This window comes from Puma concolor, chromosome E4, assembly GCF_028749965.1.
Source record: "Puma concolor isolate L17-30 chromosome E4, mPumCon1.1.hap2, whole genome shotgun sequence".
Classification (NCBI taxonomy): Eukaryota; Metazoa; Chordata; class Mammalia; order Carnivora; family Felidae; genus Puma; species Puma concolor.
In genome coordinates this window covers 50824816-50852561 of record NC_141683.1, presented here as the reverse complement: position 1 = coordinate 50852561, position 27746 = coordinate 50824816, and the positions used below count along the sequence as shown (strand labels likewise).

At 40.7% G+C, this 27746-nt stretch overlaps 1 long non-coding RNA gene across 1 annotated transcript in view; it reads right to left on the bottom strand.

Moving 5' to 3' along the window:
- LOC147572665 (uncharacterized) overlaps nucleotides 1-27746 on the bottom strand; it is a 416520-nt gene that overhangs the window by 181358 nt on the left and 207416 nt on the right. Inside the window, exon 6 of the long non-coding RNA XR_015245909.1 lies at nucleotides 2569-2659. This is a non-coding gene — a long non-coding RNA (uncharacterized LOC147572665). The remainder of the gene's footprint in view (nucleotides 1-2568; nucleotides 2660-27746) is intronic.

The window sequence follows — 27746 nt, the reverse complement described above, 5'->3', positions numbered from 1 at the left end:
TAGTTTCCAGATTCTGTAAAATGTTGGCCCAGAAAGGTTTTTAAAAATTTTTTTAACGTTTTTATTTATTTCTGAGAGAGAGAGAGAGAGACAGAGAGAGAGACAGAGAAGGCACTAGAGGGGGAGGGGCAGAGAGAGAGGGAGAGAGAGAGAGAATATCAAGCAGGCTTCATGCTGCCAGCTGCAGAGCCCAATGTGGGGCTTGAACCCATGAACCATTAAATCATGACCTGAAATGAAATCAAGAGTTGGATGCTTAAACACGAAGCCACTCAGGTTCCTCTTGACCCAGATAGTTTTTAACAGTTTTTTTTCTCTTTTTTTTTTTTTTTTTTTGGAAGCATAGACTTTTGGACTTCCTTACTCTGCCATCCCCCTCCTCACGTAAATTTTTAAAAGACATATGGGTCTCTACTTTCACCCAAGATAGAAGAATAGGGACCAGATTTACTATCTCACCTGAAACAACTAAAAACCTGAGGAAATACATGAAACAATGTTTTTCAAGACACTGGCTATAAGCCAGTGAATAAAAGAGATCCTTAAGATAATGGAAACAAATGAAGTAAACCTTATGAAATCTTGAGCCAATTGTATGGACAGAGGTTCCTAATTGTAAAAGGAAAAGAACCCAGACTGAACCTATTGGTCTTTCTGAATTGATGAGACAGAGCTGGAAGAATGGGGAGGCAAGGACAGCTAGAATACACAGGTCAGAATAACACAAAGGAGGGAGCTGCTGAGAAAGAGAGAAAAACAAGAGTGGGAGGACTCTCCCAAATATTCAGATTATTTATCCTAAAACTCATGTGAGGAAACTACCCAAGGTTAGGGAAAGAACCAACCAGGAAAACAGTCCCCAGAGCTCACCTAGGTCTGAAGACAGTTTCACTTGCCAAAGTGGAAATACCTCATAATCTAGGGAGCAACAGGTAGAATCATAAGAATGGTTTTGCCTCAGTAGTGGAGCAAAATTAGCCCAAGACTAAACACTGTCCTGCTCCCAGAATCACAGAGACTGAAGAGCTAAAAGGATCAAACTGTCTCCAGGTAAATTAACCGTGTCAAAAAAAGAAGAAACACCTCAATAGTACTTACAATAGTAAAAATATCTTACCATCCACAAGGTAAAATTTGCAGTGTATGACAACCAATTAAATATTAGAAGCATGCAAAAAAGCTGAGTGGTAGACAGAAGACTTATAGCAATAAAAAAAAGTCAATCAATCCAAACCATCCCCCCAAAAGACATGGATGACAGAATTAGTAGACAATGTTTTTTAAATAGTTACTATAATTCTATTCTCCATATTCAAGAAGCTAGAGGAAAAATTCAAATGTTTACTGTAGGCTTAGAGGATGTTTTATAACAGCTCAATCAAAATTATAGAAATTAATTCTAACATGTGTAAGATAGAAATACACTAGATATGGAAAATGGCACATTAGATATTGTAGAAGAAAATATCAGTAAACATGAAGTGTAACAATATTGCTGTAATCCTAGAAACTCAATATCCAGCAAAAATATCTTTTATAAACTAACAAAATATCCTTTTCAGAAATAAAAAGGCTGAAATAATTTATTACCAACAGAAATAATGAAAAAGTAGATGTTACTATACATACTACAGATTTTAAAAAGAAATTAAGAGAATATTATGAAAAATACACTATGACACTACATTTCTAAAAACTTAAATGATACATGCAACGGTTAATGAGCACATATAAAGTTCACAGCATCACCAGTTAGTAAAATGCAAAATAAATCCCTAAGATACTACCATTCACCCAATAGAGTTGCTAAAATAAGAAGCCAGCAAAGACTGAACTTTGGCCCAAAATTTGTATATTGCTGATGAAAGTGTTAATGATACAAACAATTAAAAAAATGTTTATTTCATGTAAAATTAAACAAACATCTACCCTATAAACCAGCAATTTCATTTTTAGATATATATCAAAGAGAAATAAAAACATTTATTTACAAAGTGAATTATATGGAAATGTTTATAGTTTTTTTCATAATAACCAAAAAAAGTAAAAAGAATGCAAACACTCATCACTGGAAAATGGGAAAACAAATTATTGTAGATTTAAAGGACTGAATACTACCCAGCAACACAAAAAAAACTGCTAACATATGCATTAATAAAGATGACTCTGACATATATTTTTCTGAGTGAAAAAAGCCAGATCAAAAAAAAAAAATTGTATCATATCATTTTACTTAGAGTGACGATCTAGAATAGTCAAAGCTGATCTCTGATGACAAAAATTACAACAGTGCTTTCCTCTGAGTGTCTCACTGACTAGAAAAATCTATCAGAGAACATTTAGAGTGATGAAAATGTTTTGTATCTTAATACACGTGTTAGTTACATATCAAAACTCACTGACATTGTACATATAAGATTTAATTCACTATGTACATTTTACTTTAAAAAGTTATAAATATTGGACCCTTGTTAATATATTTGCTTTTTACAGAGATAGGGGTTTGTAATTATGATACGACTTCTTTGCATTGCGTGCTATGGTGTGTAGGTTTTGCCATTAACTCACCCCATCAAGTGTGAACATCTCTTCCCAGTTCTGTGTTCGCTGATGCAGTCATGTTGGTAGACTGAATTTGGCCATGGAGAGAGTATTCACACTATAAAAATAAGCAAATGTTATAAATATTTTTGTTTCAGTTTGTTTTTTGAAGAATAATTTATTAAACATTTGCAAGTATACCCTTAACAAATATATTGAGAATATTGAAGCCAGGTTTCCCATTGTTGGAAAATGGATTTAAAATATGGGGACAAGGAAAAGTAAGATATATCCCATGGTATCTGATTAGAATTACAGGTGTAAGAATAAACTGATGCTTTTCTTTAAAAATTTTTTAATATTTACTTCTGAAAGAGAGAGAGAGAGACAGAGCATGAGCCAAGGAGGGGCAGAGTGAGAGGGAGACACAGAATCCAAAGCAGGCTCCATGCTCTGAGCTGTCAGCAGTGAACCCGACACAGGGCTCTCACTCACGTATGGCGAGATCATGACCTGAGCCAAAGTCGGCTGCTTGACTGACTGAGCCACCCAGGCGCCCCTAAACTCATGCTTTTTAATAAACAGATGCAGGTAGAATTAAGAATGTGTGTGTGTGTGTGTGCACGCACGCGTGCGCACCTGTGTGTGTGTGGTTTTCCAAGTGATGGCACTTTGGTAACAATAAACACACACTGTGCCCATATCTTGGTTTCTAAATATTATTATCCTTACCATAAACCAAAGGCTCATAAAGAAATGATGATTCCAGGGCTAATGCAGAGAAACTACAAGCAATGCCTGGAGTATCTCATTGGTACAAAAACTAAAAAAATACTCAAAAAAACATGAAGATCTATCAAAATGCAACAGAAGATAGAGGGATTCTCCACTCATCAAACTTGGGATGAATATCTAATTAAATAAAGAATATAATGTGCTATAATATATGTTACACATATATATTATTACATATGTATTATAATACATTAATAAAATCTAAAAATCTAAGAGTCTTCCATCATAAAAACATATCAATAGGAGAGCAAAGAAAGTTTTCCTTATAGTAAAATCCGACTAATTAACATAGGGAGACTGGTGGAATAGGAAAATTATTATTGGATGCTAAAACTGGTAGGCAAAAGTTTGATGATAGTTGTGTATTCATAGATTTTTAAAATATTTCACTGAAGTTACTTATTAATTACAAAGGGGAAATTTTTTAAGTAAAGAAACTTAGAAAATACCATTTTATCCAAGCCATCAAAGCTAACACAGCCAATTTGGGAGCAAACTGACATTATGTGCCTCCTAATAAGATTCACTGAGGAGAATACACTATCACTTCAGTAGTATTCTTGCCAAAAATGCATATCCTGAATCTAATCATGAAGAAACATCAGACAAATCAAAACTGAGGAACATTCTACAAAGCAGATGGCTGAAAGTCTTCAAAAATTTCAAGGTCAAAAAGCACAAAGAAAGGCTGAAGAACTGTTCCAAATTAGACACTAAAGAGATGTGACAACTGAATATAATTCAGGATCCTGGATTTGATCCTGGACTGGAACAATCAGTTACTATTCAGGACATTACTGGGACAATTGATAAAAAGGATGAGATGACATTATTGTATTAATATCAAATTTCCTGGTTTTTATAACTCTAATCTAGTTACATAAGAGGATGCCCTTGTTTCCTTAGTATATGCACACTGACATATTTAATGACATATTTAAGTATAAAGGGACATGATGTCTTGATCTTGCTCTCAAAAACTTTTTTTTTCAGGAAAAAATAGAGAAAGAGAGAGAGACACCAAGAGAGAGCAAGCAAATGGGCAAAATGTAAACGACTGGTGGAAATGAGTAAAAGGTACATGAGAATACCTTAAGGTATTTGAAACTTTTCTGTGCACGTGAAATTACATCAAAATATACTTCCATTTGAGCCAACATGGAGTAACAGGAACTGGATCCACCTTCTCGCTTAAAACAATTTTTAAAATGTGCAAAATATATAAAACAATGGTTTTCAAAACACAGAATATCAGGCAGTAGAAGACAATGATGCATGAGAAAAGGGAGACAAATGAGGGAGGATTACAATCGTCCCACCTTACTACGTGGAGTTAGCTCCCAAAATGCAGGGCAAGGGAGTTTCCCTGAGTTGAAGAGATACAGATGGGATACCAGGAAGGCAATGTGACCAGAGTTCCACTGACAATGTACTGAAGAGGAAAAGTCTTCACTTAAAGAGGGAGAACTGCCTTAAGTCTTCAGCTGAATACTCTCAGAGTATGCATATAAAAAAATTACCCAAAACTGGGGAAAGAAACACCCAAAAGAAACAGAGTTGAAAAAAATCTCAGAGCTCACACATGGTCAGAAGAAATCCATGTTCCCCAATGCCAGAGTAGAAAAACTGCACAATTCACAAGGGTATTGTATTAGTGGTAGAAAGGCATGCCAAGATAAAAGCTTCTATGGTGCCACCTAAGAAAGCTGATAAGTGTACCTAAAAGAAATTAAATGGTTTTCAAGTAACTTAACTGTGTCCTAAAACATAGCTCAGGAACATTTATAAAAATATAAAATCATCCTGCAGTCCAACACAGTAATATACAAAATGGCTATCATCGAACCATAAATTATAACACATGAAAAAAGTTAAAAAAAATAAAGCCCATAATGAAGAGAAAAATAAAATCAACAGAAAAATATATAGAAATGCCATGATGACAATTAGTAGACAACAACATTAGCAGTTATTATAACTATATTTCACTTGTTCAAATATGTAGAATAAAGGTTACAACTGTTAGAGACAAGGAAGGCATTAAAAAGACCAAATCTGTGCTTCTAGAGATAAAACTACAATGTGTGAGGTGACAAAGTACACTGGTAGGTATTAAAAGTCATTTAGACTCAGTAGAAGAAAAGATTAGTAAACTTAAAGACACAGTGACAGAATCTCACCAAAGGTAAACACAGAGCAGAAGAAAAAGAAACAGCATCAATGACCTTCAACTATCCAATTTACATATTACAGGAGTCCCTTAAGAAGTGACACATAGTACAGAAAAAAATTTTTGCATATGTAACGGCCAAACGTTAGCTGAAAGAATTTATTATGCAAATCAACACTGCAGAAACTGTTAATGATAGCCCTTCAATCAGAAAGAAAATACCAGGGGTACCTGGGTGGCTCAGTTGGTTAAGCATCCAACTCTTGATTTAGGCTCAGGTCATGATCTCATCGTTTGTGAGACTGAGCCTCCGATAGCCCAGAGCCTGCTTGGGATTCTCTCTCTCCATCTCTCTCTGCCCCTCCCCAGCTTGCACAATCCCTCAATCTCTCTCTTTCTGTCTCACTCAAAATGAATTAATGAATACTTAAGAAAAAAAGAAAGAAAGAAAATACCAGATGGAAATCAGCAATTACACAAAAGAAATATTTCTAGAAATGGTAAATATACAGATACATACAAAAAGACTTCTTAATTTTAAAATTTCCTTAAAAGATAATGGATTATTTAACAGGCAAAAATAAGAGCAGTATGCCGAGTTTATAACATATGTAGAACTAAAATGTATGAAAATTGTATCAAAAGGATAGGGGAGGGAAAATGGAAGTATAGCATTGTAAGGCTCTTACACTACATGAGATAATAAACAATATTACTTGAAAGTACTTTAAAATGCATATTATTAACCCTAAAGCAATGACTACAAAAGAAAAGAGTTATAGCTAATGAAGCAAACCAAAGAAAACAAAATAAGTAGCTAACGTGGAATTGTAAATATTACTGAACTCGGGCACCTGGGTGGCTCAAGTGTCTGACTTTGGTTCAGGTCATGATCTCATGCTTCATGAGTTCCAGCACCCCATCGGGCTCCCTGTTGTCAGCACAGAGCCTGCTTTGGATCCTCTGTCTCCCTCTCTCTCTTCCCCTCCTCCACTCGATCTCGTTCTCTCTCTCTCTCTCTCTTACAAATAAACATTAAAAAAATAAATATTACCGAATTAATCTAGAAGAAATGAGTAAAAGAAAAGGGGACCAAAGAACAGATGGGATATATAGCAAGACAGAAGACTTAACCCCCATTATATCAATTTTCATTAAATGTAAAACTCACTAGACATATGAATAAGCAGGAAAACATAACTAATCTAGAGACAAAGCAATCAATAGAAACAGATGCTGGAAACTGTATAAAAAGACCTTAAAACAGCTGCTAACCTTATGCACAATGATATTAAGGAAAAGATGGAATATGTGAACCAATGAGGAAATCTCAGAATAGCAATGAAAACTAAAATGAAAACCAAATAGAAAATCTAGATAACATACAACATCTGAAATAAATAATTTACTGGGCATGTGGCTTCTGCTACTTAATCCACAAAATCAAAATCGAAGTCATTAAAAAAAAATAGTAACATAAAATCCAAAAGGTTCCAAGACCTCAGAGGGGACCCAGAGTTGCTTGCATTCTTGCTGAAGTGGTCGCATGGGGAGGCAGCTGCTGTCAAAACAGTAAGAAGCAAAGAGCTGAATTCAAATTTTTAAAGCTCAGGGTGGGTATGGCAAGTAATGATTCCTGGAAGCCTCAGGCTCCAGGGGAGTCTGTACCCACTTCTCAGTCTTTTCTATGGGCCTTTCCAGTAGAATATGAGAAAGGCTGGGGTCAGAGCAGGAGACAAGTCTCCCTCTGAGGTGCAGGTGAGAAGGGCCTGCTGAAGTCTCAGGATGGAGAAGAACTCAGAGAAACTCCGTGGTAACTCCAACTGATTTTTTTTTTTTATAACATTTATTTTTAAATTTTCTTTTTTTGAACGTTTATTTATTTTTGGGACAGAGAGACAGAGCATGAACGGGGGAGGGGCAGAGAGAGAGGGAGGCACAGAATCGGAAACAGGCTCCAGGCTCCGAGCCATCAGCCCAGAGCCCGACGCGGGGCTCGAACTCACGGACCACGAGATCGTGACCTGGCTGAAGTCGGACGCTTAACCGACTGCGCCACCCAGGCGCCCCACTCCAACTGATTTTTTTGACAAGGATGCCAAGATAATTCAACAGGTGAGAAGAAAAGCCTTTTTGACACATATGAATGGACCAGCTGGATAACATCTAAGAAATACTAACATTTCAATCCCTGCTTCACACTATACACAAAAATACAATTCAACAAAATTATATATACGTGTGTGTGTGTGTGTGTGTCTGTGTATAAAAGCTAAAAAACTCCTAGAAGTAAAGACAGAAGAATATCTTCACAAACTTGTGGTTGCCAAGTATTTCTTACAGGGAACAAAATAAAGCACTAGTACTGTTAAGAATCATGTATAAGCAAAAAAAAAAAGAATTATGTATAAGAGTGAAGTCATATGATATTTGTCTTTCTCTAATTTCACTTAGCATAATACCCTCTAGTTCCATCCACATAGTTGCAAATGGCAAGATTTCATTCTTTTTGATTGCCAAGTTACACTCTATTGTGCGTGTGTGTGTGTGTGTATATATATATATACATATATACATACATATATATGTATGTATACATACACATATGTGTGTATATATATATATATATATATATATATATATATACACATATATATATACACACACACACACATACACACACACACACCACATCTTCTTTATCCATTCATCTGTTGATGGACATTTGGGCTCTTTCCATACTCTGGCTATTGTCAATAGTGCTACGAGAAACATGGAGGTGAATGTGTCCCTTCGAAACAGCATACCTGTATCACTTGGATAAATACCTAGTAGTGCAATTGGTGGGTCACAGGGTAGTTCTATTTTTAATTTTTTGAGGAACCTCCATACTGTTTTCCAGAGTGGCTGCACCAGCTTGCATTCCCACCAGCAGTGCAAAAGAGATCCTCATATGACTTCACTCATATGAGGACTTGAAGATACAAAACAGATGAACATAAGGGAAGGGAAGCAAAAATAATATAAAAACAGGGAGGGGGACAAAACATAAGAGACTCAAAATATAGAGAACAAACAGAGGGTGACTGGACAGGTTGTGGGAGAGGGGATGATCTAAAATGGGCAAGGAGTTTAAGGAATCTACTCGTGAAAACACTGTTGCACAATGTGCTAACTTGGCTGTAAAATTTAAAAAAAATAAATAGATTATAGGAAAAAAAATAATCATGTATACGAACTGTTAAGAAAATACAAAGAAAATAAGAAAGGCATGTCGCCATCTGGTAGAAAATATTTGCTACACACAGAGCTGACAGAGAATTTGTATCCAGACTATATAAAGAATTCCTATAAACTAATAATACAAAGATAAACAACCCCACTACAAAGTAGACTGTAGACTTGAACGGACATGTCACCTACACACAAAGGTATGAGGACACAATATAACACAGAAATAGCATAGAAGTATGTAAATAGGTGTTCAAAACCATTATCAGAGAATTGTAAGTTAAAAGGACGAAATACCACTTACTATTTCAAACCCACTGAAAGAGCTAAAATTAAAATGACAGACAATACCTACTGAGCTGAGAATGTGAAGCAAGTGGAATTCTCATGCACTGTTGCTGGCAGAAGGAGAAAACAGTAACTTCAAGAAAAGTGTTTGCCAGTTCCTTACAAATTTATTTTTATTTATTTATTTTAAGAGAGTGAGTGTGAGCAGGGGAAAGGGGGGAAGAGAGGGAGGGAGGGAGGGAGGGAGAGAGAGAGAGAGGGAGAGAGGGAGGGAAGGAGGGAGGGAGGGAGGGAGGGAGGGAGGGAGGGAGAGAGAGAGAGAAAGAATCCCAAGTAGGTTCTGCACTCAGTACAGAGCCTGATGTGGGGACTGATCTCACAAATCGTGAGATCATGACCTGAGCAGAAACCAAGAGTCAAATGCTTAAGTGACTAAACCACTCAGGCGCCCCACTTTCTTAAAAATTTAAATACGCACATACCCGTATCTAATAATTCCATTGTTATATATGTAACCAAAATAAATGAATATGTATGCCCATAAAAATACTTGTATAAGAATATTTATAGGGGCTCTATTCACAATAACCAAAAATTAGAAAAATCTCAATGTCCCTACGCAAGAGAATAAATAAGTTTATTTTAATTTATCCACATAATGGAATATTACCCATTATGAAAAGCATAAACTACTGAAACACACAACAACATGGATTAGTATTAAAACACTGCCTTGTGTAAAACCAGAAAGAAAACAGTGGCCCTAGTGTATGATTCCACTTATAGAATTCTCAAGAGCAGGCATGACTAGGCTGTGTGATGGGATCAGGTTGCTGGTTGCTGGTTGCAAGGTGGACGTGGGAACTGACTAGAATCAGCATGGGAGAATTTTGTTGGTGATGAAAGCGATGTGACGTGTATTTATAAAAATTCAGGAAAATGAATGCTTAAAATTTGTAAATGTCACATGATGTAAATTCTGCTTCACCAAATAGAATCAAGCTATGGTAGAAAAATTTTACAAAGCAAATAATTCTTTAAAATTAACATTTCTTTGGAACGTGTTTTCATCCTAATATTTGTATATGAGCAGATCATCTAAAGTTCATCATATATTTTGAAGGAGATAACGAAGTCAGTCTTTCAAAAGGAAAAAAAAAAGCCCTCTAGTACTGAAACTGTACTGTGCTGACAATCCCCCCCATCTGGAGGCAGCTTCCCCCCCATCAGCTAGTGAAGACTGCGCCCACTTCCATTGCGCTTCTGCTCCTGATTCCACCTCTTACTTGCCACAGCACACATACTGGCAATGCAGGCTAAGGGGCCATGTGACCGTGCCTGTATAATTCATCAAATGCCCCCTCCTCCTCCACAAGAGAGTAGTTTTGCTTTGTTTTGCTCTAAGCCTTTCACGATTCTAGATGAGGAATAAATATTTTCTGGACTGCCTGGAAAAACTCTCATTACTGCAATGCCTGATCGTCTGTGGCTATTCCTGCCTCACATAATAAATGTCCTCAGCTACAGATTGAAGAGCTAGCGTGTGATAAAATGTAGTCTTCTTTCGCTTTATTGATGTATAACTGGGGCTTTTTTTTATTGGAATGGACGAGTTTTATTTTTTTATCCTTTTTTTTTAATATGACATTTATTGTCAAATTGGTTTCCATACAACACCCGGTGCTCATCCCAACAGGCGTAGGGCTTTGCTTTTTAACTCTGTAATGCCAATATACACGGGGTATGCCTGCACCTAATGAGTATCACCTCTCTTGCAGAAGACACAGCAAGTGAACAGCTTGGAGTGAGAGCCACTCCGTTTTTGCTTCTCTCTGATCTCACACCACAAACACTAAACCCTAATTTCAAATCGAAGTGCCACCATTCATTCTATGTTAAGTTTTTAGGTTCCCCTTAAATGTTTAATAAACAAACTATTAAGACATTTCCATTGAAAGTTGTTTTCACCCTATGATCTGCCTGGATTTAAAATCAGGCAATCACACTGGCAAGTAGAATTATAGCGCTTTTGAATACAGCATTCATCACTATGTGCCTACAAATTCTGTGTTTCAGTATAGCTCTCTCGTCCCACCTCTGAGAGGTGGTCACATAATTGGTGAAGAGAAAACAGGTGTGGGAGCCTGAATCTGAGACACATGTGGGCGGCTCTTTGGAATGATGTATCTTCTAGAAACAACTCTACCATTAAGAGAGGATATAAACAAGAACAAGACTTACTGAATAAAAAGTAGAAAGACAGGAAGAGATTTAAGAAAATCTAGTTAGGTTTATGAACAGGAAGGCGAATGAAAGAGGAACAGACCCAGACACTCTTCCACAGGTCCAAGCAGAAAACCAGAAATACGCTGATGTCAGTACATAAGGCAGGAAAGGTCTCCAAAAAAAAAAAAAAGCAACGTTACTAATGGACTTTCAAAAGGAGCTAAAAATACTGGGGGTTACTGACTTCTGGCAAAAGAAAGTGACATGCAGATTAAATGTTCTTCCTCTATTCAGGGAGGGTGGGATGAGTGAACAGCACATTTTTTTTTTTCTGTTTGAACAACATGAGGAAATATCATTTACTACCATACTATCTGCACGGTAGTAAATTCCATTGAATAAATGTTCACCTGAAAAAGATAGGAAGCTTTGAATTATGTCACATTACTTTTATGAATCCAAAATAGAAACTTCTTGGGAAATTTTAGAAAATCTAATAATATCCCCATTTATTTCTCGATTCCACAATTCAAGATCAGAAGAAAACTTTTAAGACCATGCCATCACCATTGCTCACAGTTCTGACCGTATAACATTAGTCACCATATACAGTGACAAGCCAGGCTCTCTCGGACATAGGGAAATGAGGCTCTTTCCCAAACCTAGAGATAGTATTATTTCAGAATGCTTGATATTATTCATCTTGGCAACTAAAGAAAAAAAATATGCTAGATAAATAAGGGGCTAAAAGGAGGTGAACATTTTACTAGAGAATTCAAAAATTTCCTTAGTCACCAAGTCTTTAGAAACTATCCCCTACATAGGGTGAGCATCTTCTCTTGAACACTATATTCATTACTTTCTTTAACCAAACCGCAGTAGTTTTAATTCTCCATCTGTATGTGACATCCCGTATGGGCAAAATCAATACTGCTACTGATCCTCCATGAACAGGACAAGCAACACCGAGAGGAGATTCACACATAAACACCACTGTAATTGTCTTTCCTTTTTTTTTTTCTTTAAAACTTTTAACATTTATTTATTTGAAAGAGAGAGAAGGAGGAAGAGATGGAGGGAGGGGCAGAGAGAGAGGGAGACAAAGAATTCGAAGCAGGCTCCAGGCTCTGAGCTGTCAGCACAGAGCCCAACGTGGGGCTTGAACCCACAAACCGTGAGATCAGGACCTGAAAACGGAAATCAAGAGTCAGATGCTTAACCGACTGAGCCAACCAGGCGCCCCATTAACTTTACCCAAATACCCTCCACATGCCTAAATCCACTCACATTCCAAAAAGGCAAATCGGTATGTCATTCTCCTGTTTAAAACCTTCAGAGCCTCTTAATGTCTTCAAGATAAATTTAAACTTCACACCATGCCATAGAGGGATTCTCATGATCTGCTTCTTTGCCCACTTTCCTGGCCTTATCTGTTGACTGTCCCCACAGTCACCCAGGTGTCTCCTTTCATGGTAAGCTTGCTGTTCCCTACACACACCATGCTGTCACATACCTTAGTACTTTTCCTGAAGGGCCCCTCTCACTGGAGTACGAAACCCAACCCCACCTCCAATACCCCAGCCAGGCTGATGTCTCCTTTGCTTTAACACTCTGCTCAAGCATCTCTTCTCCTTCGGAGAGTTTCCTTCCTAACACTCTCTCCTCAAAAATATGCCACCTCCCACCCCTTTCCCTTCATCTCTCTGCTTTCTACCACAAAGTTATTAGGTTTATGTAGGTTTATATTTCTGCTCTGTACTTTCACAGCACTTCATGCACAACTCTTGTTCAGCACTCACACCACACCGGCATCTTTTATTTTCTCTCCTCTTTCTCTACTAGACCTCTTTGAAGCAAGGTCTATACTAGTTTAATTTTTCACCAGTAGTGCCTAACAGTATAGCTCATCCATAGAAGGTATCTAATACATGCGGGTTAAAAGGGGAAAAAAAAAAAGACTGAAGGGAGAAAGAATTTGTATTCTTTCAAATATTGTACTTGAATGCTTTGTATTGAATGCTTACATGCCCCCCAAATTCATATGTTGAACCCTAACCAAGATGGGATGGTATCTGGAGAGGGTACTTTGGGAATGAGGAATGAGGTTTAGATAAGATCATGAGGGTGAGGCCTTCATGATGGGATGAGTGTCCTGATAAAAAGAGACACCACAGAGCTTGCTCGCCCTCTTCCTGTGCACTGAGGAAAGGTCATGTGAGCACAAAGGAGGCAGGTAGCCACCTACAAACCATGAAGACAACCCTCACCAAGAACTGAATCAGCCTGTACTCTGATCTTGAACTTCCAGCCTCCAGAATGGTGAGATGATGAATGCATATTGTCTAAGCCACCCAATCTATGGTATTTTGTTATGGAAGCCTGAGCTCACTCAGAGAGGAAGGAAAGAATAAATAAACGAATGAATGAATAAGTAAAAATATGGACAAGAGAGTCAACTAGTGGATACGCCCCTTGTACACTTTGTAACCGGTGGCTCACGGCTGCGATGACCAGCCACGTGTAGAAATTCAGTCTGTGGTTCTTGTCTCTGCAGGGGTAATTGGCTCTCCTGGGGAGTCACATTATTGACCTTGCACTCATTAGTGCCCCCGAGATCTAATCAGAACTAACAGCACAGACAAAAAAAGAGCCATTAAGCTGATGATTGTGTGGGGCAAAGGCCATGAAGATCCCTTCCCTTTACTTGAAAATGTTAACCTCTCCTTTAGGAGACATATATGGGGATATTAAGGACATATGTGGAGTCTGCAATATTCATGAAATCTTAAATTATGAAAAATACTCACAACAAGAAAAACTCAAAATTGATTTAAGCAAATAAAAGGAAATATCTCATTACATAGTGGTATCTCTGCTTCCTTGCTTCCTACCCTGCTTCCCTCCCCATCAAAAGTCCACTCATTCTACCATCACTGAAGAGATTTTTTTTAAACCAGCCTTCTTAAAAATTTCAGCGGCTCTTCATTGCCTTCACAATTCAAACCACACTTTCTGGTATCCATGCTTTTGTAAACCAGCACTTAGCATTCTAGCCAAAAAGGAGTAACAGCAAGCCCTCTCTCACCTCTTCTGCTTTGCATATGCTTTTCTTTCTACTTGTCACACCGCTCCACCCCCAACCACATTTCCCCCTACTCATCCTCCAGCTCTTAGCTATGTATCATTTTGCCCAGGAAGTTCTGATTCCCCAAAGCTAGGTACTTACAACACACCCTCTAGTTCCCTCTAGAAAACTGTAATCACATGGAGTTTATTTGCTCATTTCACCTATAGACAAGAAGCTCCTGTAGGGCAGAAACTCTGGTATTCTCTATGCCAGCCACATGACTGGCAAATAGCAGGTGCTCCTTAAATAATTCTTGTTAAATGAGTAAATTAATGGGGATGCTCTAGAACTTGTGAATAGTCCTAAGTCCAAGGACAACTCTGCATTTTTATGTTATTTTATGGTTGACTACATGCCTTCAAAACTCAGTATCTCACTGAAGTTTTAAACAATTCAGTAAAGAAGGGCTTTCAAACACTGTTTGAAAGGCGCTAATCAAACACTGTTCATTATTCACTCTAGAGCCACGTCTTCTCTGTTCCACGCTGGGAAAGCCTCAGTTTTCTTCTGAAGTCCACTCCTCTCCCAAGGAGCTAGGACTAATCCTGACTAGTGGGAGGTGACTGTGGTGGTTGTGTCGGCCTGCTTCCCCAGAAACAGGGTGTTAGACAAGGCTTACATGTGATCACGTCAGTGGGAGGTGTGATGCCAGGGCATAAAGGGTGAAGGAGGAGGGAAGGGACGCAAGGAAGAATGGGAAGTAACTAAAAGTTGATGCTTTTCCATGGTGGCCACCATTTCACAAAGAGACACGGAGTTACTGAGGCACTCCAGATGTCTCCAGACAAGCTACATCAAAAACCCGCACGTCCAGAACATGCCCTCACAGGCGGAACAGAGAAGCATTCATCTACATTCTCCCAGTCTCTGTCTCCCACCGCGAAGAGTTTGGCCCGTAAGGAGTAACTGTTGGCATGGTGCTTCACCGAAGCGCACACATGGTGGGAGAAGCCAGAGACTCAGCAAAATGGCATGGGCTTACGTGGACTGGCCAGGCTGCTGCTGTAGCTGTGCACACCCAAGGGCCCAGGAGGCAAGAGAATAGGAGGACCAACACAAAACAAGGCAGCTACAGTGGTACTTGCAGGGATTAGTTTCAGGGCTCGAACGCAGCAAGTCTGCTGCCAGAAGAGGAGTGGCATGGCAAAAGTTTTTAGAGACATTCTTTTCTTTTTTATGTAAATCCAAGTTAAGTTAGTTAACATATAGTGTAATAATGATTTCAGGAACAGAATTTACTGATTCATCACTTACACATAACACCCAGTGCTCATTCCAAGTGCCCTCTTTAATGCCCATGACCCATTTAGCCCATCCCTCCACCCACCTCCCCTCCAGCAACCCTCAGTTTGTTCTCTGTACTTGAGAGTCTCTCATGGTTTGTCTCCCTCTCTGTTTTTGTATTATTTTTGCTTCCCGTCCCTTATATTCATCTGTTTTGTATCTTAAACTCTACATATGAGTGAAGTCCCAAGCTAATTTTCTTTCTTTGACTTATTTTGCTTACCATAATACTCTCTAGTTTCATCCACGTTGTTGCAAATGGCAAGATTACATTCTTTTTGATCACTGAGTAATACTCCATTGTATGTGTATGTGTATGTGTGTGCGTGTATGTATATATATATATGTATATATACACATCTTCTTTATCCGTTCATCAGTCGATGGACATTTAGGCTCTTTCCATACTGTGACTGTTGTCAGTAGTGCTGCTACAAATATTGGGGGTGCATATGCCCCTTTGAAACAGCACAAAGATACTAGGAAAATATACTGTATACTGTATTTCATTGATTGGACAACTCAGGATGCATCTGACAATAAACAGCTTGTCACAATCTAACTGGCAGTGCTGTTTCTTTTGTGGTGGTGTATAAAGTAATGGTGCAACTCACAGCCCATGACGACTTAGAATCTGTGGACTCCTTCAGTCACCTGTGTATGATTCTGTGAGACTAGGAACTGCCACAACCCTTACATCCATGACAGGAGACCATCTGACAGTCTGAGGATGCAGAATGGAAAGGGGGGAAGAACCGGAGTCTTTTCAGTGAGGTCTTCTCCCCATTTGACAGATTAAGAAACTGAGAACAAAGAGCTGATGGGACTTTTCCAGGGTCACGTGGGGAGTTCAACAATGGAGCTGACGCTTTAACTCACGTCCTTGGCGTTCCTTCCTGTACAACTACAGCACAATTTTCAGTGCCCTTCACAGCTGGCCCACTTACTGCCCTAACCGCTAATCTCTTCCCATGTGTCTTTCCTAGTGTCTAGTTGTTCTTAAACTCGGGGTTTCCTGAAAACAACCTAAACAGGCTTCTCTAGCTTCTAACATTTTGGAAAACTTTCCAAACATTTTAGAAAAGGGGGGGGGGGAGGGAAGTAGTGAAGAATGCTAGCCCACTAAAGATTTATCATGGAGAAAGTGCAGAGATCTGGAGTTTTACCTCCAGCCTCTTTTAAAAAACAAACACTGTATATATTTAAGGTATGTATCTCCAGGCTTTTAAGGTTCAGTATATGGACAGCAGCACCATCCTTCCTTCAAAACACCTCGGTGCCACTGTCAAAACAAGAGCAGGCTGCATGCGGATGTGATACTCAAGCAACGAAACAACCAGAACACGAGGTATCCACCCATCAGAAGAGGCTCAGTACGGCCACATCAGCCAGTGTGTGCCCGCTAAACACTGCTCCTCCCCCTGGCTGTATGATCCCCAGTCGGCTCCAAAGCTCACGCTCACAGCTACCCAGGGACTTTTCGCAAGTAACTTATACACTGGCTGGCTTCGGCTCATATTATTTGCACCTGCAAGCATTTCAGCCCAGGTAAATTAGTAAATGTCAGCAGAAGTTTGAAAAATCAGAAAACAATGTGTATAATAATTCAGGGCCTGATTACTCTGAGATGGGGAAAACGATTTATCCCTAATTTTTCCAATATGGCCAAGCATGAGAATAAAAACCCTAATAATCCAGAGAAATCTATTGATGAAGCAATGTAATGACTTAGATTACTGCCTAAAAGAGTTTTTTAAGGCCCCGAGGGCATATGAGCACACAACAGAAACAAGGCAGCTGGTTTCTGCATGTGGGCGCCTCCAGCATTTGTGAATCTGCAGCTGGCTGTGAGTAATCTGGGTTTCATTTCCCATCTTCACCAGAAGAGCTGTAAGGCTTGAGGTTCCCAAAGTCACCCTGTAGCAGCAAATGCAGTAAGGCAATATCCCCAACATGCCAATCATCCCCATCTCAAGTTAGCAAACATGCTCTTTCTTCTCTTTGTACCTAGCATCATGTGACCCTCCTCTGGTGCCTCCCCTTGATGGGAAGAGGGAAACTGCATATATTTAGGGATCCACTTCCAATCAATGGCTCAGGATGGAAATTAAGCCAATGGTTTGTTGTCCGAAAACTCCAAGAAGGCCTGGTGCAGAGAACCTAGAGCATTCAACAGTCTTCTCTTTTCCTGTTGTCCTTCTCTCCTAACTGGAGACCCAAAACAGCGGTGTGGCAGAGGCACCCCCACCATCCCACCTTTCTCCCAGTCTCCAATGGCATAGAATTAAGTACATATGTGTAAATGTGTGCCAGGGGTGCTACAAGCTACCTGCTGGAAAGTTCATGAAATCTGATCTTCTTAGGAGAGTAACTGCAGGTGTTTAGTTCATTATGTTCTAAGCAGGACCAAGGGGGAAAGAGTGAGAAGATGACAGCGATGGTAAGTGCACTCAGGGTCCTTTGCTGTGTGGGCGCTGCCAAGTGAAGAAATTTATTAGCCTTGCTTTTCTACTAGCTCCTCGCGAAGTAATCACTTAAATGGGTTCTCAGAGTTCAGGGGAATTGGGAGACCGGCATTAATAAGAGAAATATCGTGAATTTTCTTCCAAGGCACTCCAATAGCTTTGCGGACATTATTACATTTCCCAGCTTCCCAGGTCCCAGGGCTTCCACCCCAAAAATATGTCAGCCTCGTGAGGGAGGAGATCTTCCCTTACAAACAAGAACAAAGCAAAGCAGAGGATTTGAGACTTACTGGGTATGGTTCCTGCCACTTCTGTAGCCCAGGATTCTGAAATGTTAGTCCATCCGTGAACATTTCAGGGGTTTAGAGTTCTTCTTTTAGGAATATAAAAGGGAGATGGCAGTGTTGACCCCCAAACTCCCTCTCTAAAAGGGAAACATTTGGAGGTCAACCTACATGCCAGTCTCCTCTTTCCCCATGCCTGTTCCCCACAGTTCTGCACACATACACCCTTGGGGAGCTCTGAGCTATTTTGGGCTTCAACCTCATCTGCCTTTCACATTAGACTCTGCGTTAATTATGACGCTTCAGTGAAAACGAGCCTTCTGACAGTCTCAGGCTTGGAGAATGGAAGGAGGAATAAAGGCAACTCCAATTATAGGCTGTTAGCCCTAATTAATGCCCACCTCCTGTGCTTGGCATTCTAGACACAATCACCCCACTACTGGGGAGAAGAACTCAATTCACTCTGTGGCACAGGGACCAACAATATTAAGCCAGTCACTTGCTGGTCCCCATGGAACATGATCTTTCAGGCAAAGAAGCAATTTATATGCAATAACCAGGAGGAACGCATAATCCTGTGTTTCTCCTTTTAAACTGTCTTTTGACATTCTTGTGGCACATCTTCTTTTACAGGACAGAGAGTACAGCCTTTTAGAAACCAAAAATCCTTTTCCTTCTTTGGTTCTAGACCTCAAGCCAATCAAACAACCAAACACACAGAAACACATGCATACACACCTATATACATACATACGCATATGTATCAGTGTGTGTGTATAAATTAAGTACTCTAATAGGCTCTGCAAGAAATATGAAGCCTACAAAATCGGGTTCCTCCTCTCAGAAATATGTCGTAAGCACAAACCTCACACTAAATCAGAATGTTTTCTGGGCAAGTAATACTTCCCTGCTGCTTTCTGAAGGACTTCTGCAATTAATTCTGCAGGGAGTAAATTCAAATGAAGAACGAGGCTGCCGTACAGCCCCTGACCAGAACCCTATTTAAAGCATTAAACTGCTCAAGTTTGCAGTGACTTCGGCTCTCTGCCTGTCCTCACGCTTTCTGTCCTCTCTGTGGCTTCCATTCCACCATTCCATTCGAAGCAGTTCCACAGATGGTCACTGAGGGTCGAGCACATGTGGCCCGGGGCCAGGAGTGGAGCAGATACCAAGGGAGCCACAGTCTGGGTTCCCTCATTCTGCAACTGCTCTCTTTGCAGTAGCCTTGTCCTCCCCCCCACCCCCCACTTGCTCTTCACTCACAATTCACCGGCCAGCACTTACCGTGGCTGGAAGTCATCCTGTCTGTTCACATGCTTATTCGATTATCATCTGTCCTGCTAGAAAATAAGTTCCAAGAGGGTACAGCCTTGTCTGGTTTGCCTCTGTATCCTTGGCACTTAGCACAGACCTTAGTATAATGCAAAACTTATGTTTCATAAATGAATGAGTAGAAAATCACGTATCTAATTAATGTGTAAGAGTATCAGAGCTAGGAGAAAAGTTAACACAGCTTAATATGTAACTGATTAATATTTGTTGAGGGGCATCGGGGTGGCTTAGTCGGTTGAGCTTTCAGCTCTTAATTTCGGCTTAGGTCATGATCTCACAGTTGTGAGGTGGAGTCTCTGTCAGGCTCCATGCTGAGCGTAGAGGCTGTTTAAGGCACTCTCTCTCTCTCTCCACCCCCCCCCCCCCGCTGCCCTGCTGTGCCCCTCTGCTGCTCACACCTTCTCTCTATGTAAAATTTTAAAAAAGGAGGGGGGGCACCTGGGTGGCTCAGTAGGTTAAGCGTCTGACTTCGGCTCAGGTCATGATCTCATGGTGGTCCATGGGCTCGAGCTGGGCGTCAGGCTCTGTGCTGACAGCTCAGAGCCTGGAGCCTGTTTCAGATTCTGTCTCTGTCTCTCTGCCCCTACCCTGCTGGCTCATGCGTGCTCTCTGTCAAAAATAAACATTAAAAACATTTTTTTAATTAAAAAAAACTGTTAATAGAGAAGACACTGCTAAGAACAGTGGATACAAAGATAAATAAGACATTGTCTTTAACTTCAAAGAGATTATAACTTAGTAGGAGCAAAAGACCTGCCCACACACATACACAATTCCATTTTCAGATCTCTTAAAATAATGCACATTAAGACACTGTAGAGCGCCTGGGTGGCTCAGTTGGCTGAGCGACTTTGGCTCAGGTCATCTCATGGTTGACGAGTTCGAGTCCCACGTCGGGCTCTGTGCTGACAGCCTGGAGCCTGCTTCAGATTCTGTGTCTCCCTCTCTCTCTGCCCCTCCCCCTGTCATTCTCTGTCTCAAAAATAAACAAACATTAAAAAAAATTTAAGACTCTGTAATAGGCACTGTAAGATACAAAACAGTCTAAATCTCAAGTGACATATTACTTAGGCAGAGAGACTTACAGCATATATAAAAGATAACTAATAGTACCGAATGCTAGCTGCTATCAGCCATGTGAATCATAGCCTCCAGAACCACAAAAGGGAATGGTTATCATCACCCCTTTTATTTTTTAATTTTTATGTTTGTTTATTTTTGAGAGATAGAGACACAGAGTCTCTATCACAGAGTCAGCTGGGGAGGGGCAGAGAGAGAGGGAAACAAAACCCGAAGCAGGCTCCAGGCTCTGAGCTGTCAGCACAGAGCCTGATGCGGAGCTCAAACTCACATGACCTGAGCTGAAGTGGGATGCTTTAACCAACTGAGCCACCCAGGTGCCCCTATCATCACCCCCTTTAAATGGCTCAAAGACTTCCTTCTTCTTCCCCCACCGTTGAGGGGCAGCCTTGGCCTACAACCAGGAAGAAGGTGTTCCTGAGATAGCTGGGCAAGGAAGTATCCTTGCGCAGGGAATCTCAGGAGTGAGGAAATCATTCATCCCACTCACCTGTACAAAGAAGGCTGTTTTTCACCTTTATGGTCTTCAGAGCACTCAACACACTACCAGTTTGCAATAAATTACAATTAGTAATAACAGCATTTTTATTCTGGGTTTTATTATTAGAGGCATTAATTTTTAATGTTTGCTGTACTCAGATATGTGTGGAAGACTTGAAATGTATTTAGTCACGATAACTTCCATCTTGCAAGCTCTAGTAACAGTCTAGTGGGATATCAGCAAACTACACCTTGCTCTGAGCAGAATGAGGCAGTGAGAAAGAGCAGGAAAGTGAGGGGGAAAGCTCTGAGCTGAGAAAGACTGTATGCTCTGTAGCATCTGAAACCCATTAGGCCTCCACCTGCAGGTCAGGGGTATGTTCTGGAGTCTAAAAGGTCTCTCTCTGGCCCAGCCTGGCAGGGCAGACCCTAAGAACTCCAAGGTAAAAAGGCTCAGAAAGACTTGCTCTGAATTTAGAACATTCTTAAAGGGAGCTAAGAAAGGAACTCTCTGTGTGAGGGGGTACCAGGGCTCTGCTCACACCTCCCCACATTTCCAGGCCACAGACCTCCTTGGGGCTCTGAAAGCTGGTGATTCCCACCAGTTCCAGCTCAGGCTGACAAATCACCCTCCCCTGCTTCCTTCCGCAGGCGCGACTAGGCTGGATACAGAGATACAAGATGGCGGCAGGGGTGAGCAGCTCCTGTCCAGGTTCCACTCTGACTCCCGCTGTGGTCTTGGACATCAGGTCTTTCTGTTTAAATGACGCCTTCTCAACCCTGCCCTAAAGACACCGGCCCCAAACTCCTGATGAAGGTAATTTACCCTATGCAGAAGCTGCCTTTGCATTTTCATAAATTAGACTGGGATATACCAAAGTCAGCCTTCAGACCTGGGGCTTGGCCAAAATCTCTTCTTCTGTTTGATTATGGCCATTGGAAGGCTAAATAGGCAAAGGCCCGCTTCAACATAATTTCCAGGACCCCTGAATGTATGTGTGATCACCTAGTTCACCAGCTTTTCTATTCACGATTATTCCTTTAAAGAAAAAAAAAGCCATGTCATTCGAATTTATTGTTAATATCTGGGTATTCACTTTCAAATATATGAAAGCATTGCACACGGACTTTGAAATGAACATCTCCTTATGTGCTTTATGTGTTGAAACTCTATCAGTCAGTTATGGTTTAAATATACATTTATTACTGCAAGGCTAAAATGCCTCAAAAATTAATGGTGATTGTGAAAGCTGTTAATTTTAAGAACAAAACTAATTATTTAGAACTTTCAAATTGCTAAATAAATGGGGAAATGAGAAAATTAATGGGGAGTTAATATGAGTGTGTTATGTAGACAATTTTAGGAAGAGCACTACATCCTATGGCAACTACACATGTTTATTACAATATAAATAACCATTCAAGGCAGAGTAATAGAGATTAAATAAAATCTTATTTCTAATCTTTGCTGATTTTTTACAAATGTGGCATTTATAACATTAAAATAATCTTGAAGAAATGTATCAGCTCTTTACCTCTAAAGCCACACTTCCCACTAGTCCACCCACCTAAGCTGAGCATGAGTGTAGTTATACAGCCTGGTGGTGGCTTCATTTAACATTAGATCAACATGTGCATTCTACGCACCTCCTGGGCTTCTCTCGCTGACCTCCCCTCTCAGCAAGAACAAGTAACGACTTCCTAGGAAAGTCTACATAAAGAGCCTGAAACAATCAACTAGTAAATGATCTCTCCAGTAGTAAGTTTCTGTTACCTCTTTAAGTTAGAAGTACCGTTGTCTGCCTTCATCATGCTCTGCACACCCAGCCTATGGTTATGCCTTTCCAGCACAGGTGGTCCTACCCCATGACATCGGAAAAAGCATGGACAGTGCCTTCTCTCTCATGCTTCTGTCCAGAGGTTCCAGGACCTCCCTCCTTGCTCCTGCCCAGCTCGGGAGCCCAGGGTTCTCCCCACTGGTATCTCTTCTTCCCTAGGACAGGCTGCCCACCAACACAACAGACAGATGCATTCTTGTGCCTGAGGGGAAGACCCACAAGTCTGTATTTGTCTAGAGTAGGACATATTTTACGTTTTTACTGACCTCTAGGGTTGAAAAGCTTTGAACTTGGAGAGCTCAAGTGACTTCGTTTCACTGAGTCAGCATTAAAAGAAGAGCTAATTCCTCTACATCTTGAGTCCACACACAACCAGGAAGAAAAGCAGGCATTGACTCCAGCTCTCTCAGACAGGGCTGCAGTGCTCCAAAGACACACGTAGGTGACCCAACCCACTTGTGCCTCCCATCACGGCTACCTCCTTAGACATGTTACAACTTGCCACGGCAAAGCACTGCCTGTGCAACCTAGCGCAGTAAACATGCCAGCGTAATTAATGTCTTAACAACTTATTACAATCCTCAGATAATTAATCACAAAAGCTAAACATGCTGTCTCACCCTCCTAATGTGCTAATGCTCTAATTATTATGCCTCAATTAAGAGGAAGTCAATGCTCCTTGCTTAGAAGTACATGCTAAATAAGGGCTCATGTGTGGCTCCAGCAAACAGTAGCATGTGTAGGGAGGGAAGAGGAGAGACCTCTTTAATGAAGCTTTAGAGGCAGCTTCAGGCAAGAAACCGACAGCCCCCTTTTCCTGAATTTCATCCTTGGATGAATGCTGAATTCTAAGAATCTACCAGGGCTTAGGGATGTCTCCCAGAGCTGGGCGGGGGGGGGGGGGGGGGCTCTTCCAAGTGAAGGTGTGCATATGTGCTGGCACATGTGTGTGTGTGTTACCTATGACTGTAGACAGCACTAATTCCCTTTAAGAGATTCACGTGTGAGTGTAGACCACGTGGCTGGCTACCTCCTGGAAAACCCAGGACTCAGTGTGCTGGTCACTGGGGGAAGGGGCTCAAAGAGTGAAGGGTCTCCCTCTAAATTAGATCTTTCACTTGCCTCCAAATTGTCTTGAATAGTGGTTTCCCTTTTTTAAAATGTATTTTAAGCTTATTTGAAATAGATTCTACATTGTTATTTAGGACATACACATACACATCCATAAATACACAACACTAAAACAAAAGTTTCGCAAAATAAAACCATCATTCATGAAGACACTTTGATGTTTTATTGTCTGTTTTATTCCAATTTTTAAAAATGCTGGTTGCAGCCCACTAAATTGATCTCATAACCCACTACTATATCTCAATCCAGAGGATGAAAAACACTGGTCTAGAAGCTGAAGAGCTCACAAGGAGACTCTCCTTTTTCTAGGCCTCTCAACTGACTCTGAGACTGGGATCTCACTTCCTAGTCCTGAGGGTCATTTATCAACCAATTGACAAAAACTGACTAAGCAGTCACATATCTCTCACCTCCTGGAGCTTCATCCATCTGCCTCCTTTTCTGGCTATTTAGAATTCAGAATGACCAATCAGTCTTGAAGCCTAACTACACATGTGCGTGTGCATGTGTACACACACACACACATTCCACAAGGTTTCAAGATAATAAATAGTAACTTAAAAAAATGGTTTCGGACCAAAAGTTTTAGAGGACTCATTTAGTGTAAATAGAACTTTTGAACCACTTTGAATATTAGAACTAAGAGAAGCTAGAGATCACTCCAGCCCTTGCTTAGAGCCATTTTATTTTTATATTTTTCATTTACCATGGCTGGAAAGTTCTCTCGTTAATACCATACCATGTGGATTACACCGGGGTGCAGTCTGGTATGAAGAGGACAACATACCTTCTACTGTGAGAGCCTGGTCTAGCCAGTGCACCTGCACTCCCCTGACTCCACTCCACTTGTGTCTGGTCCCTGGATTCTGCACACGCACACACACACACACACACCCTGTGGCTGTGACATGCCTATTGGATAGGAATACTAAGACTCCACAATCCTATATCAATTCATAATTAGAAGGCAACTTGTATTCCTTTTGTGCTAGACACTACTTCTTGAACTTTGGGAGATGCTGAGAAGCATCAGACACAGCTTCAGCTCTTTAACAGTTTACAAACTTGTTGGGAAGAAGAGACATAAAAGCATGAAAAAGGAAAAGCTCTTAGCTCAGAGCAGTATTTGATAAATGGCCCATAAATGATATTTGTTTAGAAGACAGAGAGATTTCTGAAGTGTTTGATGAAGTCTTGCTAGAGTAGTGGCAGCTGGAGCTGGCCCTTGAAGGAGGACAGATACTCACCTTGCAGATCTATAAATCTCGGAGTCATCCCTGTTTATTCTTTTATACTCCCATCCAAATTCTATCAGCTCTACCTACAAAATACATACAGAACCTGACTACTACTTCTTGTATCCATCACTATCTCTTGGCCAAACCCATCATCTCCCACCTGGATAACTGTAATTGCCTCCTAATTAGTTTCCCCACTTTCGGGTTTGCCCCCACTACAGACTATTTTCCACACAGTAGTTAGGAAGGTCCAATTAAAACTTAAGTCAGACATGTCACTCTTCTGGCTTCTTGTCTCATTGCCTTCATCTACTACTACTTTCCTTCAACACCCCCCCCCCTCCACTCCATTTCAATCACACAGAGGCTCTTAATATTCTCCAAACATACCTGGTATACTCACTGAATTCTCAGGTGACTGTCGGGCTCACCCTTACCTCCTTCAGGTCATTGTTCAAATGGCATCTTCTCAGTGAAACATTCCCAGAACATCCTAATTAACATTGCAGCCCTCTCCCCCATGACTCTCTAATACCCACCTGTTATCTTTCTCTGTAACTCTTATCACCTATTATTGTCATCACTGACATCTTACTTGTTAGTAGTGTCTATTTACTTAAATGCAAAGGGGCATAAAGGAAGACATTTTTATATATTTCACAGCACCCAGAACAGTACCTGCCACATAACTGGGGTGGCTGGGAAAGAACACTGGGGCAGGAGAATGGTGTGAATAAAATCACAAAGGTGGGAAACCACGTGGTGTGGTGGGAGGGGAGGCAGTGGGGAGGCTCGCCTCGCAGGAGTGGGGTTTTGCCTACAGGAAAGTGGGATTGAAACTGAAAAGGTGAGGATGAGAGACCCCTGTCTTCTAGACTATGAGGACACTCCCATCCCCATCTAGCACCCCCTGCCACAGCCACAGAAGGCTGATGCTACTCTTAACATCTATTAAAAACTCCAACCTTTTTGTCAGGAGGAACCATTTTCATTTATCTGAAGTCTTAGGTCACGTTCTAACTTGGAACATCCTGTGAACCCAAATAACAAAGGCTTCCGTGGACAACATATGAGCCCCTGCTTCGTTGGCAGAAAATTAAAAAGTGGCTTTATGGGAAGCCTGGGTGGCTCAGTCAGTTGAGCATCCGACTTCGGCTCAGGTCATGATCTCATGGTTCCCGAATTTGGGCCCCGCATCAGGCTCTGTGCTAATAGCTCAGAGCCTGGGGCTTGCCTCAGATTCTGTGTCTCCCTCGCTCTCTGCCCCTCCCCCCCCACACACTCTGTCTCTCTCTGCCTCTCAGAAATAAAGAAAATTAAAAAAATTTTTTAAAAATGGCTTTAATTTTAAGGAAGAGGATCATGAGACAGACAAACCACTGTGCCATTCACGTAAGTGTTTTCCCAGAATTCAGCATGCTCCCCAGGAGAACTGCTGTGGGAAATAGAGACTTCTTTGGACTTTGATGCAGTCTGTTGGATGTGTAGATGCAGAGGCCATGGAAGTGAGAGAAAGCTTTCAGTCATGGGGTCTGGAGAATGGGGTGGAGTCTTCCTTGAGCTTAGAGCCAGAGCCTTCTCCACTCTGTCACTGGCCTGAATAGATTCACTTAAGCCATATGAGAAAAGCAAGATTTAATTCACCCAGTGAGTGAGTTTATGCATGTGTATGTGTGAGTCACAATAAAATAAATCAAGAACTAGTTATGTAAAACAGGAGCTCTAGAATGACAAGGAAGATGCTGCTCCCAGGATCTCATGAGAGCAAACTGTCTTTCCAAATGGTTGGCCCTAGGCTCTCTGATTGGCAAAGAAGAAGGCAAAATAGTGAACTCATGAGGGCAGGAGACTTGACCAGAAGCTGTCCCTTGCTTGGATTCTTGTTCTCTCATTTACTAGCTACATACTACATGGCAAGTCAGGAGACATCTCTGAGCTTAAGCTTCCTTCCACCAGAGGTATAAGGGGGTAGTTAGTGGTTTCAGCCTCACAAAATTACCATGAGATTCACATGAGGCAGTGTCTATGGATGTGCTTTGAAAGGTGCTATATCAGTTTGTTATTGCCAAAAACAAAAAATTGTGCTGCCTAGAAAAACAGCCCTAAACTCAGTGGCTTAAAGAATTAATTTCTCCTCCCTGATGTGTGGGTTGTCTGAACCAGTGGGGCTTCTCTGAGCAGCTTTCCTAATTTCAGCAGGCTTCACTCACACGTCTTTTTTTTATTATCATTTAAA